Source organism: Vitis riparia, chromosome 9 (genome assembly GCF_004353265.1).
Source record: "Vitis riparia cultivar Riparia Gloire de Montpellier isolate 1030 chromosome 9, EGFV_Vit.rip_1.0, whole genome shotgun sequence".
Lineage (NCBI taxonomy): Eukaryota > Viridiplantae > Streptophyta > Magnoliopsida > Vitales > Vitaceae > Vitis > Vitis riparia.
This window is the reverse complement of record NC_048439.1, coordinates 14,357,955-14,375,669: the sequence shown is the minus strand read 5'-3', so window position 1 is coordinate 14,375,669 and position 17,715 is coordinate 14,357,955. Positions and strand designations below refer to the sequence as shown.

At 38.5% G+C, this 17,715-nt stretch overlaps 1 pseudogene; it reads left to right on the top strand.

Annotated features, from left to right (window-relative positions):
- The first annotated feature begins 4,913 nt into the window (after positions 1–4,913).
- LOC117921847 lies at positions 4,914–16,127 on the top strand (annotated as a pseudogene).
- The last annotated feature ends 1,588 nt before the right edge of the window (positions 16,128–17,715 follow it).

Genomic DNA, 17,715 nt, shown 5'->3' with positions numbered 1-17,715 from the left:
CTAATTAAACACATAATGCCATACTGAGTTTTATATGGCCGAATATGTTGTAAGTTCCATTCAGATTGAATGCCACATGTGGATCCTATGGTTCCACAAACCCGACTACCTAAGGTTGGCAAACGAACTACCTAATGTTCACAAATGCAATCACTATGGCTAACAAATGAAGTTTCGAGACTTCACACCCGTAGTACCCAAGTTTAACTAAGGTAGTACCTAAGGTCAATTGAGGTAGTACCTAAGATAAATTAAGGTAGTACCTAAGGTACAATCACCACTATACCATAGGTGAACCAACTCACCATCTTAATTAAATGCATAATGTCATGCTCTAATGTTCGCAAATGAAGTGAGTAATGTCCACAAATGAAGTTTCAAGGCTTCATATAGGTAGTACCCATGTTTAACTAAGGTAGTACCTAAGGTCAATTAAGGTAGTACCTAAGGTAGATTAAGATAGTACATAGGGGTTACTAAGGTAGTCCCTAAGGTACAATCACCACTATACCATAGGTGAACCAACTAACCACCTTAATTAAACACATAACATTATGCTCTAATGTTCATAAATGAAGTAAGTAATGTCCAAAAATAATGTTTTGAGGCTTCACACAAGTAGTACGCAAGTTTAACTAAGTGATTACTACTCAAAAAGTGTTATTTGATAGCTTGTAATTAGCTCTTTTAAACACTTTTGAGTAGTAGTTATCACCTTTTAACCCAATTAACATATTAAGGACCCTTGCAATCAATTCGAATCAAATTGTGTTAAGTTTTGGTGTTTTGATAGCTTTTTGATCACCAAAGCAATCCAAGATTGAGGAGAGTTCTTAGGAATCCATGGCAAAGCAATGGAAAGCTCAAAAACATGAAGAACCGAAGCTTTGAAGTCCTTTGCCATAAGCAAGTCCGAAATGCAAGGAATGTGGGATCCTCCCTAAAAAAATGCCACGTGGCTCTCTCTCCCTTGTGTTGATAACTTGCGTCCCAGTGATCCACGTAGCTGCCAAGTGGACGCACGCTTTCAACCCAGATTGAGCTCTAGTTCAGTCTTTCCTGCAAAAGATGTCCGGACAGGGCGTCCGGACACACCATCGGAGGGCGGCGGAACGTGGGTTGTGGCAGGCTGTCGGAATGACGTAGCAAGGCTTGCTCACTTTAGTCAATCATCTGGACAACATATCCAGATAGGATATGCTATCGTCAGGGGTGTGATGTTCACGAGTGTCATGTGCTTCTCCTTGAGGGAGTCCGGATAGGGGAGCGCGCCACGTGTCCTCTTGGGGAATCCGATGGAGTTGCTCCGGATAGTGATGCGCGCTCCGTGTCATCAAGGAGAGGGGTCCCTACACCTTACACACGCATACGGTTTCCCTTACGACGCGCGGCATAGCTCATTCTTCCCGGGGGAGAATTCTGTCCGGCCGACGTTTCACCTTCTCTGGATATCTCACATCCGGAATTCTGTCCGGTCAGACATGTCCGATCCTCTAATCGGATATTTCACATCTGGCGCCTGACGCCGGATGGGAGAGGAGGCGTTCAACTCCCCGGTCAGACATGTCCGGATCCTCTGATAGCGCTTACCCGGAGAGCATCCGCAGCCGACAATTCAAATTCCCCGGACAGCTGGCTCGTCAGACACTCGCGATTCGCGGATCCATTTCCGCCCACAATCAAAAGCAAACTCTGATAATACTGATGACCAAGTCTCCATTTGCACAATGCAACGGAATTTCTCCTGAAGCTTCCTGATATTTCCGACCGACTTTTTAAGATATTTTGATTTAGATATTTGATGTCTAAATCCCCAAACTCTCCTTGTAACCCACCTATAATAGGATTCTTAGTCTTTAAGTAAGAACAAAGGGTGAATAACCTCTTATATATAGTTTGTAATTTTCTTTAAGAAAGGGAGTGGGGAACTTGTTCTCAGACGCATCCTTTGTACAATTTGCAAGAAATATATTTTACAGAGCACTTGCTCTTTTTTCCTATATATTTTTTTTGTTTTCTCATTCTTTTTCTTACTAGCCAAACAAGCTCTGAGGAAGTTTCCTCAGAGAATGAGTGGCTAGACTTTTAGTTCCTTGGAGCTAAGGTTGCCAGGAAAAGTTCCAAGTGCAAGAATTAGTAGCTTGTGGTTTCAGCCATTAAAGAAGAGAAAGTGTGATCCTTTAATGATTTCTATGTTTTTAGTTAACTTAAAACACCTTCAATTCACTTGAGCCAACACTTGGTAAGGCAGGTGATCTCCGTCCATGGAGATACACTAGTTTACCTCTTGCGAGCTTTTGGGAAGTGACTTGAAGGTAGGATTTTCTAGAATTGCCAACACTTGGTAAGCTTTTGGACTCCAAGGAGACATCCATTAGTTATCTCTTGCGAGCTGAGAAGGAAAGTCCAAAGTTAAAGATCACCTTGAATGGCAATGCTAGGTGAGAGGCACGAGCCATTGCAAGTTGCATCAGTGAGAGGGAATTAGAGCTGAAATCCATTTAAAGGATACATTTGTGCAACACCGGTTAGAGAATTGACTATATGTTAATTCTCTAATGCGAGGAAATGAACCAAATGACCGGAGCTCTGTTTTTGCATAAGGAACCTCCCCTGTGAACCAAACCTCCAAGGAATGTTTTCTTCATAAGTAATTTCCATTACCTTCTTTTAGTTAGCTTGAACAAACCTCATTTAACCAAAGTTTGTGTTTTATTTCTTAAGCTTACTTTGAAATGAAAAAGCACCAATTTAACTTTGAATTGGTATCAGTTGTGAGTTGAAAACCCTTCCCAGAGAACGATCCTAGAGCCACTATGCTATATTAGCTAAAGCTATCCTAATGCATGGTGATATAGGTTATAAATTTTGTTGATTACTCCCTCAATCAAAGAGCACCAGCTGGACATGAATCAACTGAGACACGAATTGGGAACAAATCAAATGGCACCGTTGCCGGGGAAGGTGCCAACTTCATAGTGATATTATTTCAGCGTACTTGTGGTTTTCATCACAAGTTTGGTGAATTTTCCTTCATTTTACTAACTCTTTTAGTGTTTCTTTTCCTAGTTCATATTCTAGCATAGCTTTTAATTTAGTTTTAGTTAATCGAACTCTTTTTGGTAGTTTTGTTTTTGTTTTCCTCTGTTTTTGTTTTTTTTTTCTTTGTTACAGTTGATACTAGTTGTGTATGCCAAAGTGGATATGAGATAGTGGAGGAAGGCTTGTTAAACTTGAAACACCTCATAACAAGGAGTTGGAATTGAGCTTGAACATCATGGAAACTACACCTAAGGATCAGCATAGTCACCATGGTCATCAGGACAATCCCAATGAATTCAGATCAATGAGGGACCGCATGCATCTACCTCGTATAAGTGCACCATCATGTATAGTGCCCCCTACAGAGCAGCTAATGATTAGACCCCATATTGTGCCACTTCTGCCAACTTTCCATGGAATGGAAAGTGAGAATCCTTATGCCCATATCAAGGAATTTGAAGACGTTTGTAATACATTCCAAGAGGGAGGAGCTTCAATCGACCTGATGAGGCTTAAATTATTTCCTTTTACTTTAAAGGATAAGGCCAAGATTTGGCTTAATTCTTTAAGGCCAAGATTTGGCTTAATTCTTTAAGGCCAAGAAGTATCCGTTCTTGGACTGATTTACAAGCTGAATTCCTCAAGAAGTTCTTTCCTACTCATAGAACAAATGGCTTGAAAAGGCAAATTTCAAACTTCTCAACTAAAGAGAATGAGAAATTCTATGAGTGTTGGGAAAGATACATGGAAGCCATTAATGCTTGTCCTCACCATGGCTTTGATACATGGCTGTTGGTGAGTTATTTCTATGATGGGATGTCTTCCTCAATGAAGCAACTCCTCGAAACAATGTGTGGAGGGGATTTCATGAGTAAGAATCCTGAGGAAGCTATGGATTTCTTGAGTTATGTGGCTGAAGTCTCAAGGGGATGGGATGAACCGAATAAGGGAGAAGTGGGAAAGATGAAGTCTCAACCAAATGCTTTTCATGCTAAGGCTGGGATGTACACCTTGAATGAAGATGTTGATGTGAAAGCAAAATTTGCAGCTATGACAAGAAGATTAAAGGAACTAGAACTGAAAAAGATGCATGAAGTGCAAGCTGTTGCTGAAACACCAGTGCAAGTAAAGCCATGTTCTATTTGTCAATCTTATGAACACTTGGTGGAGGAGTGCCCTACAATTCCAATTGCTAAAGAGATGTTTGGAGAACAAGCAAATGTCATTGGACAATTCAAGCCCAATAGCAATGCTCCGTATGGTAATACTTACAACTCAAGTTGGAGGAATCATCCAAATTTTTCATGGAAGCCAAGAGCACCTCAGTACCAACAGCCGGCTCAACAATCTCAACCATCCCAACAAGCTTCAAGTCTTGAACAAGCAATAGTGAATCTCAGCAAGGTTGTGGGAGATTTTGTTGGAGACCAAAAATCCATCAATTCTCAACTCAGTCAAAGAATTGACAGTGTACAGAATACTTTGAATAAAATGATGGATGGGATGCAAAATGACTTATCTCAGAAGATAGATAATCTCCAATCAATCTCAAGGCTCACTAATTTGAATACAGTGCAAGATAATGGTAGATTTCTTCTCAACCTCACCAAAACCCTAAGGGTATCCACGAAGTGGAAACTCATGAGGGAGAAGCTTCACAGGTGAGAGATGTTAAAGCCTTGATCACTCTAAGGAGTGGTAAAAAGGTTGAGTCACCAACACCCAAGCTATATGTTGAAGAGAAGGAAGAAGAAGAGATAAAGAAGAGGGAGGAAATGAAAGGAAAGAAGAAAGATATCAGTGAAGGGAAGAAGGACCATGATTCAACAGTTAATGCAAATCCGGAGAAAGAGCTTATTAAGGAAGAATTGATGAAGAAACGCACATCTCCACCCTTTCCTCAAGTTTTGCATGGGAAAAAAAAAAGGATAAAAAATGCATCAGAAATCCTTGAAGTATTGAGGCAAGTGAAGGTCAACATTCCATTGCTAGACATGATTAAGCAAGTTCCAACATATGCAAAGTTCCTAAAGGACCTGTGTACTATCAAAAGAGGGTTGAATGTGAATAAGAAAGCCTTCTTGACTGAACAAGTGCCATCATACAATGCAAATCTCTTTTGAAGTACAAAGATCCGGGATGTCCTACCATTTCAGTTATGATTGAGGGAAAGGTAGTGGAAAAAGCTTTGTTAGATTTGGGAGCAAGTGTGAATTTGTTACCATACTCTGTTTATAAGCAATTGGGACTTAGTGAATTAAAGCCAACATCAATCACTTTATCTTTAGCTGATAGGTCAGTGAAAATTTCAAGGGGGATAATTGAGGATGTATTAGTTCAAGTCGATAATTTCTACTATCCAGTAGATTTTGTTGTTCTTGATACTGATCCTTTAGTTAAGGAAGCTAATTATGTTCCTATCATCCTTGGAAGGCCATTTCTTGCTACTTCAAATGCAATCATAAATTGTAGGAATGGACTTATGCAACTCACTTTTGGTAACATGACACTTGAGCTTAATATCTTTCATATGTCAAAGAAGCTAATTACTCCGGAAGAAGAAGAAGGTCCAGAAGAGGTATGCATTATTGACACTCTAGTGGAGGAGCATTGTGATCATATTATGCAAGACGAGTTGAATGAAAGTCTTGAGGATCTTGAAGAAGGGTTGTCTGAACCCGCTGATGTCCTTGCTACTCTACAAGGTTGGAGGAGGAAAAAAGAGATCCTATCTTTATTCAATAAAGAGGAGGGACAAGATGATGTAATAGAAGAATTCCCAAAGCTCAATTTGAAACCTCTGCCCATGGAGTTAAAATATACATACCTGGAAGAAAATAACCAATGTCTTATTGTTATATCTTCATCTCTTACAAGTCATCAGGAGATTTCTCTACTTGAAGTTCTTAAGAGGTGTAAGAAAGCAATAGGATGGCAAATATCTGACTTGAAAGGAATCAGTCCTTTGGTTTGTACACATCACATATATATGGAGGAAGAAGCTAAACCAATTCGTCAACCTCAAAGAAGATTGAATCCTCATTTACAAGAAGTGGTGCGAACTGAGGTAATGAAGCTACTCTAAGCGGGTATTATTTATCCCATATCTGACAGCCCTTGGGTGAGTCCTACTCATATGGTACCAAAGAAGTCAGGGATTACTGTGGTTCAGAATGACAAATGAGAAGAAATTTCTACACGCCTCACTTCAGGTTGGAGGGTGTGTATTGACTATAGGAAATTGAATGTTGTGACAAAGAAAGATCATTTTCCACTCCCGTTTATTGATCAGGTGTTGGAGAGAGTCTCTGGACATCCTTTCTATTGTTTCTTGGACGGGTACTCAGGGTATTTCCAAATTGAAATTGATGTTGAAGATTAGGCGAAGACCACTTTCACATGTCCGTTTGGAACATAAGTCTACAGAAGAATGCCTTTTGGTTTATGCAATGCACCTGCAACATTCCAAAGATGTATGCTTAGTATCTTCAGTGATATGGTGGAGCGAATTATGGAGGTCTTCATGGATGATATCACCATATATGGAGGTACATTTGAAGAATGCTTAGTAAATTTGGAAGCGGTTCTTAAAAGATGCATTGAAAAAGACTTGGTGCTTAACTGGGAGAAATGCCATTTTATGGTACATCAAGGAATTGTCCTTGGCCATATCATCTCCGAGAAAGGCATTGAAGTTGATAAAGCAAAGGTGGAACTTATTGCCAAATTGCCATCCCCAACCACTATAAAAGGAGTAAGGCAATTTCTTGGCCATGCAGGGTTCTACAGGAGATTTATACAAGACTTCTCTAAGCTTTCAAGGCCTCTTTGTGAACTTTTAGCTAAGGATGCTAAGTTTGTCTGGGATGAGAGATGTCAAAGAGTTTTGATCAATTGAAGCAATTTTTGACAACCGCTCCAATAGTAAGGGCTCCTAACTGGCAATTACCCTTTGAAGTAATGTGTGATGCTAGTGACTTTGCTATAGGAGCTGTACTTAGCCAAAGAGAAGATGGGAAGCCCTATGTGATCTACTATGCAAGCAAAACATTGAACAAGGCTCAAAGAAACTACACAACTACAAAGAAAGAATTGTTAGCTGTGGTGTTTGCTTTAGACAAGTTTCGTGCTTATTTGGTAAGGTATTTCATCATTGTTTTCACTAACCATTCGGCCTTGAAGTATTTATTGACAAAGCAAGATGAAAAAGCAAGGTTGATTAGATGGATTCTTTTGTTACAAGAGTTTGATCTCCAAATCAAAGACAAGAAAGGGGTGGAGAATGTGGTAGTTGACCACCTTTCAAGGTTGGCTATATCACATAATTCCCATGTATTACCTATTAATGATGACTTTCCTGAGGAATCACTTATGTTGCTAGAGAAAGCTCCTTGGTATGCTCATATTGCTAACTATTTGGTTACTGGTGAAGTTCCAAGTGAGTGGAAAGCGCAAGACAGGAATCACTTCTTTGCAAAGATTCATGCTTATTATTGGGAAGAGCCCTTCCTTTTCAAGTATTGTGCAGATCAGATCATAAGGAAGTGTGTCCCTGAAGAAGAGCAACAAGGGATCCTCAGCCATTGCCATGAGAATGCCTGTTGATCTTTTTGATGTTTAGGGTATTGACTTCATGGGACCTTTCCCAATGTCTTTTGGTAACTCTTATATATTGGTGGGAATGGACTATGTTTCCAAATAGGTGGAGGCAATCCCCTGTAAACATAATGATCACAGGGTGGTTCTCAAATTTCTTAAGGAGAACATCTTCTCAAGATTTGGGGTGCCCAAGGCCATAATCAGTGATGGAGGTACTCATTTTTGCAACAAACCTTTTGAAGCCCTATTAGCCAAGTATGGAGTGAAGTATAAGGTAGCTACACCTTATCATCCTTAAACTTCCAGGCAAGTGGAGCTAGCAAACAGGGAAATAAAAAACATACTGATGAAAGTGGTGATTACAAGCAGAAAAGATTGGTCTATTAAGCTACATGATTCATTATGGGCATATAGAACAGCTTATAAGACTATTCTTGGCATGTCCCCCTATCGTCCCATCTATGGCAAAGCATGCCACCTCCCTGTGGAAGTTGAATATAAGGCTTGGTGGGCAATCAAAAGGTTGAACATGGACTTGATCAGAGTTAGGGCAAAGAGGTGCTTAGACCTTAATGAGATGGAGGAATTAAGAAATGATGCTTACATCAATTCCAAAGTTGCAAAACAGAGAATGAAGAAGTGGCATGATCAACTAATCTCCAACAAAGAATTGCGGAAAGGACAAAGAGTCCTACTCTATGACTCAAGGCTCCATATCTTTCCAGGGAAGCTCAAGTCAAGGTGGATAGGTCCTTTCATTATTCACCAAGTACATCTCAATGGAGTGGTGGAATTACTAAATTCCAATGGCATAGACACCTTTAGAGTCAATGGTCATCGCCTCAAGCCATTCATTGAGTCGTTCAAGCCAGAAAAGGAGGAAATCAACCTCCTTGAGCCACAAAAAGCCTTATCAGAGAAGGGTTAGATGGACTTGGTTTCACCAAAGTCCATAATTTTCTTAAATATGTTAATTTTTAAGTTTTATAAATTATTTGATTGTAATTTTGGTCTTAAATTATGTTAATTACAAGAAAATCGAAAGAAGCTGCTCCGAGCTGATGCCATTCCACTCTTTTTCCCTAGGCTGTTATGCCAGATATTGGAGCACCAGGGATACCCAGCAGAGCCTCAGCTTGAGCGTAAATGTTTTTGTCGAGAGATTTTCACTCTCGACAAATGGACTAGTATGATAGCTTATGGTAGTGCAGACCAGGGAGCACCAGCTGGACCAGAGCAGCCAGAGGAGCCAGTTGAACCACCTGTTGACACTCAGCCGCCTGCCCCTGCAGTGGCCCTAGTGAGCCTCCACCAGAGATTCCATCCTCTGCTCCTTAGGCCACACCACAACCTCCCCCTGTTATTCCGCCTCCATCAGCACCATCTCCTTCAGTTGAGCCAAGGGTAGCTATTCCCATCATCGAGTATAGAGGCCTATCCCATACTTACCAGGCATTAGCCACTTCTCAGAGCATTCTCACTCAGCAGATCACAGCCCTTCGTTCTCAGCAGGAGCAGATTCTTACCACTCAGGCCCAGCACACTGCCATCCTGAGGCAGATCCAGCATCATCTCGGCATTACATCAGCTCCTGAGCATGCCATTCCCAGCTCATCAGAGCCATCACAAGCCCCTCCTTTTGTTGATCAGCCTATGCCTCATCAGGAGCCTCCTACAGGAGAGGCAGCTGAGCCATCATTTCCACAGCATCACTCCACATCACTCAGGAGGTACCACTTCCTCCCTATTTTTCAATCGCTTTTATCACATTGAGGACAATGTTCAGCTTGGTTGGGGGGAGAGTTGAGGAAGGAAGTTTTTGTTATTAATGCTAAGTTATTTTGGTAATTTAGTTGCTTTTTGCTTAATTTTAAAAAAAAATTCTACTCTCCATGGTTATTAAGGAAAAATTTTCAAAATGAAAAGGGAGAAATTGAATTTTTGTCTTTTCACTTGACTTAGAGTTTGTATTATGCTTACTAAAGTTGATGAATTATTGAAACTTCTATTGAATTCAACCTTAGTTCTTCCACTTTAAGCTATTCACACACTATGCACAATAGGTTCCGATTATAAGATGAAAAACTATTCCCTCTTGACTTAGGAAAATTTTAGACTTGGTACCTTTGACCTCATTTAATAGTGTTGGGACACCTTATAAAAGGCCAATGAGCCTTTGAAAAAAAAATGTTTGCTTGCCTTGAAACCCAAGCAAGGTCTGAGGGGTATATGGTGAAAATCTTTAAAACCTGGTGCCCTAAGCCTTCATTGGTTGGGAGTCACCGACCTCAATACTCGTTACAAGGGTGGATAGGTGGAGTTTAACATACTGTAGGTGCTTGGGTATTAAAATTCATTCTCAAAAGTCCGGGGTAAAATCTGAGGAGTTAGTGGTTGAAAGATCCTTAAAGCTTGATGCCCTAAACCTTAATTGGTTGGGAGTCATCGATGGACCCCCGTTACATGGACAAGTTAGAAAAGACTATCTTTAGCCTTATACTCCTACAATGAAAAAAAAAATTTGTGAGAAAAAAGGTGCGTTCTTAGCCTATTGGAGGTTGATTAGTTTGCTAAGCTTTGAAAAAGAACTAGGTTTGGGGAGAGATTAGTTCAACATACTATATTCGGAAACTAATAAATAACACTTAGATTTTTGTGGAAGAGTAAGGTTTGACCCTTTGGGAGTGGAAACTCTTTTAAAGCTTAAATTTGCATAATGCCTTCTCTTTAAGAATTGTGATTAGACAAATTATTTGATAACTCTTATTGAAGTTTGAGTTTTATTTTTTTAATGTTCCATGTGAGAGTTAGATCATCATGCCACTTGAAAATTGTTTTTTGATCAACATGATGTTGTAAATTATAGTACTGTTTATTTTTATTTTTCTCTCATTTATTGCTAAGGGACTAGCAATATGTCGGTTGGGGGGAGTGATTACTACTCAAAAAGTGCTATTTGATAGCTTGTAATTAGCTCTTTTAAACACTTTTGAGTAATAGTTATCACCTTTTAACCCAATTAACATATTAAGGACCCTTACAATCAATTCTAATCAAATTGTGTTAAGTTTTGGTGTTTTGATAGCTTTTTTATCACCAAAGCAATCCGAGATTGACGAGAGTTCTTAGGAATCCATGGCAAAGCAATGGAAAGCTCAGAAACATGAAGAACCGAAGCTTTGAAGTCCTTTGCCATAAGCAAATCCGGAATGCAAGGAGTGTGGGATCCTCCCAAAAAAAAAATGTCACGTGGCTCTCTCTCCCTTGTGTTGATGCCTTGTGTCCCAGTGATCCACGTAGCTTCCAAGTGGACGCATGCTTTCAACCCAGATTGAGTTCTGGTTTAGTCTTCCCTGCAAAAGATGTCCGGACAGGGCGTTCGGACACACCATCGAAGGGCGGCGGAACGTGGGCTGTGGCAGGCTATCGGAATGACGTAGCAAGGCTTGCTCACTTTAGTCAATGATCCGGACAACATATCCGGATATGATATGCTATCATCAGGGGTGTGATGTTCACGAGTGTCGTGTGCTTCTCCCTGAGGGAGTTCGGATAGGGGAGCGTGCCACGTGTCCTCTTGGGGAATCTGGATGGAGTTGCTCCGGATAGCGATGCGCGCTCCGTGTCATCAGGGGGAGGGGTCCCTACACCTTGCACACGCATACGGTCCCCCTTGCGACGCGCAACATAGCTCATTCTCCCTGAGGGAGAATTATGTCCGACCGACGTTTCACCTTCTCCTGATATCTCACATCCGGAATTCTGTCCGGTCAGACATGTCCGAATCCTTTGATCGGATATTTCACATCCGGCGCCTGACGCCGGATGGGAGAGAAGGGCATTTCAACTTCCCCGGTCAGACATGTTCGGATCCTCTGATAGCGCTTACCCGGAGAGCATCCGCAGCCGACAATACAGATTCCCCGGACAGCTTGGCTCGTCAAACACTCGCGATTCGCCGGATCCATTTCCGCCCACAATCAAAAAGCAAACTCTGATAATACTGACGACCAAGTCTCCATTTTGCACAGTGCAACGGAATTTCTCCTGAAGCTTCCTGATATTTCCGACCGACTTTTTGAGATATTTTGCTTTAGATATTTGATGTCTAAATCCCCAAACTCTCCTTGTAACCCACCTATCATAGGATTCCTTAGTCTTTAAGTAAGAACAAAGGGTGAATAACCTCTTATATATAGTTTGTAATTTTCTTTAAGAAATGGGAGTGGGGAGTTTGTTCTCAGACGCATCCTTTGTACAATTTTGCAAGAAATATATTTTATAGAGCACTTGCTCTGTTTTTCCTATACATTTTTTTTTGTTTTCTCATTCTTTTTCTTACTAGCCAAACAAGCTCTGAGGAAGTTTCCTCAGAGAATGAGTGGCTAGACTTTTAGTTCCTTGGAGCTAAGGTTGCCAGGAAAGGTTCCAAGTGCAAGAATTAGTAGCTTTGTGGTTTCAGCCATTAAAGAAGAGAAAGTGTGATCCTTTAATGATTTCTATGTTTTTAGTTAACTTAAAACACCTTCAATTCACTTGAGCCAACACTTGGTAAGGCAAGTGATCTCCGTCCATGGAGATACACTAGTTTACCTCTTGCGAGCTTTTGGGAAGTGACTTGAAGGTAGGATTTTCTAGAATTGCCAACACTTGGTAAGCTTTTGGACTCCAAGGAGACATCCATTAGTTATCTCTTACGAGCTTGAGAAGGGAAGTCCAAAGTTAAAGATCACCTTGAATGGCAAATGCTAGGTGAGAGGCACAAGCCATTGCAAGTTGCATCAGTGAGAGGGAATTAGAGTTGAAATCCATTTAAAGGATACATCTGTGCAACACCGATTAGAGAATTGACTATATGTTAATTCTCTAATGCGAGGAAATGAACCAAATGACCGGAGCTCTGTTTTTGCATAAGGAACCTCCCCTGTGAACCCAAACCTCCAAGGAATGTTTTTCTTCATAAGTAATTTCCATTACTTTCTTTTTAGTTAGCTTGAAACAAAACCTCGTTTAACCAAAGTTTGTGTTTTATTTCTTAAGCTTACTTTGAAATGAAAAAGCACCAATTTAACTTTGAATTGGTATCAGTTGTGAGTTGAAAACCCTTCCCAGAGAACGATCCTAGAGCCACTATGCTATATTAGCTAAAGCTATCCTAATGAATGGTGATATAGGTTATAAATTTTGTTGATTACTCCCTCAATCAAAGAGCACCAGCTGGACATGAATCAGCTAAGACACCAATGGGGAACAAATCACTAAGATAGTACCTAAGGTCAATTAAGGTAGTACCTAAGGCTTACAAAGGTAGTGCCTAAGGTACAGTCACCACTATACCATAGGTCAACCAACTCACCTTACATATTCATATTCCTTTTAATTAGTTGTATTATACACTGAATTCTCAACCCACAAACTATTTATTTTAAGATTCTAATTTGACAAAATAGAAATTAGCTACTTGAAATTCACTAACTTCATAATTTCAAGTTCAATTACAAGAACATTGTCTACCATCCCATACCGTCCACTGTAGTTGGATCAATACTCAAAAATGATTTTTTTTTTTTCATTTATTATAGATTCTATGAATTCTTTAGTGAAATAATTAAATAGAATTACTTGAATCTAAATAAATTTAAGAAGTCGATTCACAAAAGAAATCCAACTAAATATATATATATATATATATATATATATATATAAATGGTCTATAAAAAAAATTATATTTAGAATCAATAAACTAAATTATTTTAATGTAAAATTATATCTACTTATAATTATCCGTAGTCTAATAAAATTATATCTTTGATTATTTTATTTCAAATATACATTATTAGATAATGTTTATTCATATTAATATTTCTTTTATATTTATAACATTTATATTCCTTTTATATTATAGGTGGGGCCCATCTCTTTTATACGATTTTATTTCATTTTTTATTTTCTAGTTTTTAAAAACCCCCTTTTTTTACTTTTCCTATAAATAAAAAAAAAAGTTTGAAAACACTAAATTAGTATTTTTCAATTTTCCATTTTCCATTTTTAGTTTTCTAAAAATAGAAAAAATATCTAAATATGTTTTTTAAAATTAAGTTTTGTTTTCTCTAATTTTGAAAACACAAAACAATCTAAAAATAAATGAACTAAATTGTAATAAAAAATTAATATTAACAGTGATAGTATGATATTGATATTATTATTTTCTTTACTAGTTTTATTATATCATAAATAATGATCTTGTTAGCATTTTCAATCTACCATCATTTACATCAATCCTTATTGGCATAAAAGATTCAATCTTGTTGAGCAATGTATAGATTTTTACTATTATTATAAAGACAAATTCAAATTTTTAGGAACTTTTAGCATTAAAATAATTTCACATTAAAATTTTAAAAAAAAAAAAAGAAGAAAAAAATAATAAATAATTGGAAAAATAATTCAAGGAAGCATTAAATTACAATCTTATAATTGTTTGACATAGTATGGGAATTCTATAATAAAATTTCAATTTGTTAAGAGTGTTTATTTATTAAGTATTATAATACAAAGGCATTGATTACTACTCAAAAAGTGTTATTTTATAGCTTGTAATTAACTCTTTTAAACACTTTTGAGTAGTAGTTATTACATTTTCACTCAATTGGCATGTTAAGGACCCTTGCAATCGTTTCTAATCAAATTGTGTTAAGTTTTGGTGTTTTTGATAGTTTTTTTATCACCAAAGCAATCCAAGAATGAGGGAGATCTTTGTATAATTCAAGGCAAACGAAGTTGAAGCTCAAATTCATGAAGAAACTAAGCTTTGGAGCTTCATAACCCTTTGCCAAAACCAAACGAGGATGCAAGGAGGAAAAGCACAGAAGAAATCAACCATGCAACAAATTCGCAAGTTGTGGAATCTAACTTGCGAGATTTTCGTAACTTGTGAAATAGAAAAGGGAAAGGAATTGTTGTAGGATAGAGAGCTGATGAGTTGCAGGAGATTTTCGCAACTTGCGAAATGGATAATTTCAACTTGCGAAATCCACCTGTAGTTTGAGATATTTGCGCACCGACTCCATTTGATATTTATCTTCAGATATTTGTGTATAAATCCCTATTTTCTCCTTGTAACCCACCAATGACAAGTTTCCTTGGTTGGGAAGTTAGCAGGAGGGGTGAATAGTCTCTCTATATATAATCTAATGTAATTTTTTTTTAAGTATCTCTTAGGAGTTTTTCTCAGAGACAACTTTTTGCATAGTTTTTGAAGAAAGTAATACACAAAGCTTTACTCTGTCTTACCTACTCATTTTGTGTTCTCGTTATTTTTATCTCTAGCAAATCAAACTCTGAGGATGTTTTCCCAGAGGATGAGTGGCTAGGCTTTTGGTTCTTGGAGTGAAGGAAGCTGGGTAAGGTTCCGAATGCAAAATTGGAAGTTTTGTTGATTCAGTTTTAATGAAGAGAAAGTGTGACCCGTTAATGGTTTTTATATTTTTAGTTAACTTAAAATTCCTTAAATTCACCTAGGCCAACACTTGGTAAGGCGAGTGGTCTCCGTCCATTGAGATACACTAGTTTATCTCTTGTGAGCCTCTGGGAGGTGGTTTAAAGGTAGGATTATCTAGAATAGCCAACACTTGGTAAGCTTTTGGACTCTCAGGAGACATCCATTAGTTATCTCTTGCGAGCTTTTGACGGGTAATCCAAGGTTAAGGATCACCTTGAATGGCAAACGCTAGGTGAAAGGTATGAGTCATTGTAAGATGCATCAATGACAAGGATTTAGTGTTTGAACCCATTAAGAGGAAGCATCTATACCACACCGGTTCAGGAAATAACTATATGTTAAATCCCCAATGCGAGGAAAAGATTCAAGTGATCGGAACTCCCTTTTTGTATAAGGAACCTGAGCCTAGTGATCTAAAACTCCAAGAAGCACTTTTCTTTGTAAGTAATTTCCGTTACTTTATTACTGGTTTTACTTAAAACCAACATTTTCAAACATCTTTATGTTTTCTTTTAAAAAGCTAACCTTGAAAAGAAAAAACATCAATTCAGTTTTGGAACTAATATCAGTTGTAATTTGAAAACCCATCCCAGTGAACTATCCTAGAGCCACTATGCTATGCTAGCTAATGCTACCCTAGTATATGGTGAAATAGGTTTATAAATTTTGTTGATTACTCCCACCTGAGGACTGAAATCAAAGCACACCAGTTGATTGAACACCAATTAACAGGGCGGACACCAGTTGGGCACAAATCAAATGGCGTCGTTGTCAAGGATGGTGCCAACTTTACAGTGATATCACCTTTCCAAAGTACTTGTGATCTTCATCACAAGTTTGGTGATTTTTCTTTTCTTTTACTAACTCTTTTTACTTGTTCATATTTTAGCCTATCTTTTAATTTAGTTTTTAGTTAATCTTAGTTTTTTTTTTTTTGTAGTATTGTTTTCTTTTGTTTCTTTGTTTTTGTTACAGTTGTTACTAGTGGTGTATGCCATATTAGATACGAGATAGTGGAGGAAGACTTGTGAAAATTGAAACACCTCACAAAACAAACTTGGAATTGTGCTTGAACATCATGGAAGCTACACCTGAAGATCAGTATAGTCACCATGGTCACCAGGACGATCCCAATGTATTCAGATCAATGAGGGACTGCATGCATCCACCTCGTATGAGTGCACCATCATGCATAGTGCCTCCTACAGAGCAACTAGTAATCAAACCGCATATTGTGCCGCTTTTACCTACTTTCCATGGGATGGAAAGTGAGAATCCCTATGCGCATATCAAAGAATTTGAAGATGTTTGTAATACATTCCAAGAGGGAGGAGCTTTAATCGACTTGATGAGGCTAAAGCTATTTCCTTTTACTTTGAAGGATAAGGCCAAGATTTGGCTTAATTCTTTAAGGTCCAGGAGTATCTGAACTTGGACTGATTTGCAAGCTGAATTTCTCAAGAAATTTTTCCCTACTCATAGGACCAATGGCTTGAAAAGGCAAATTTCAAACTTCTCAGCTAAGGAGAATGAGAAACTCTATGAGTGTTGGGAGAGATACATGGAAGCTATCAATGCTTGTCCTCACCATGGTTTTGATACATGGCTATTGGTGAGCTACTTTTATGACGGTATGTCTTCCTCAATGAAGCAACTCCTAGAGACTATGTGTGGAGGAGATTTCATGAGTAAGAATTCGGAGAAAGCCATGGATTTCTTGAATTATGTTGTTGAAGTTTCAGGAGGATGGGATGAACTGAACAAGGGAGAAGTGGGAAAAACAAAGTCTCAACCAAATGCCCTTAATGCTAAGGCTGGGATGTATACCTTGAATGAAAACATAGACATGAAAGCAAAAGTTGCAGCTATGACAAGAAGATTGGAGGAGCTATAACTAAAAAGGATACATGAAGTTCAAGTCATTTCTGAAACACCAGTGCAAGTTATGCCTTATTCTATTTGTCAATCTCATAAGCACTTGATGGAGGAGTGTCCTACAATTCCAGCAGTTAGAGAAATGTTTGGAGATCAAGCGAATGTCATTGGACAATTCAAGCCCAATAACAATGCTTCATATGGAAATACCTACAATTCAAATTGGAGAAACCATCCAAATTTCTCTTGGAAGCCAAGAGCACTTCAATACACACAACCAGGCCAAGCATCTCAACAAGCTTCAAATCTTGAGCAAGCAATAGTGAATCTAAGCAAGGTCGTGGGAGATTTTGTTGGAGACTAGAAATCCATTAATGCTTAACTTAGTCAAAGAATTGACATTGTAGAGAATACATTGAATAAAAGGATGGATGGAATGCAAAATGATCTATCTCAGAAGATAGATAATCTCAAGGCTCACTAACCTCAACACAGTGCAAGAGAAGGGAAGGTTTCCTTCTCAACCTCACCAAAACCCTAAGGGTATCCATGAAGTGGAAGCTCATAAGGGAAAATCTTCACAGGTGAGGGATGTCAAAGCCTTGATCACTCTGATGAGTGGTAAAGAGGTTGAGCTTCCAACACCCAAGCCACATGATGAAACAGAGGGTGAAAAAGAGACAGAGAAGAGAGAGGAA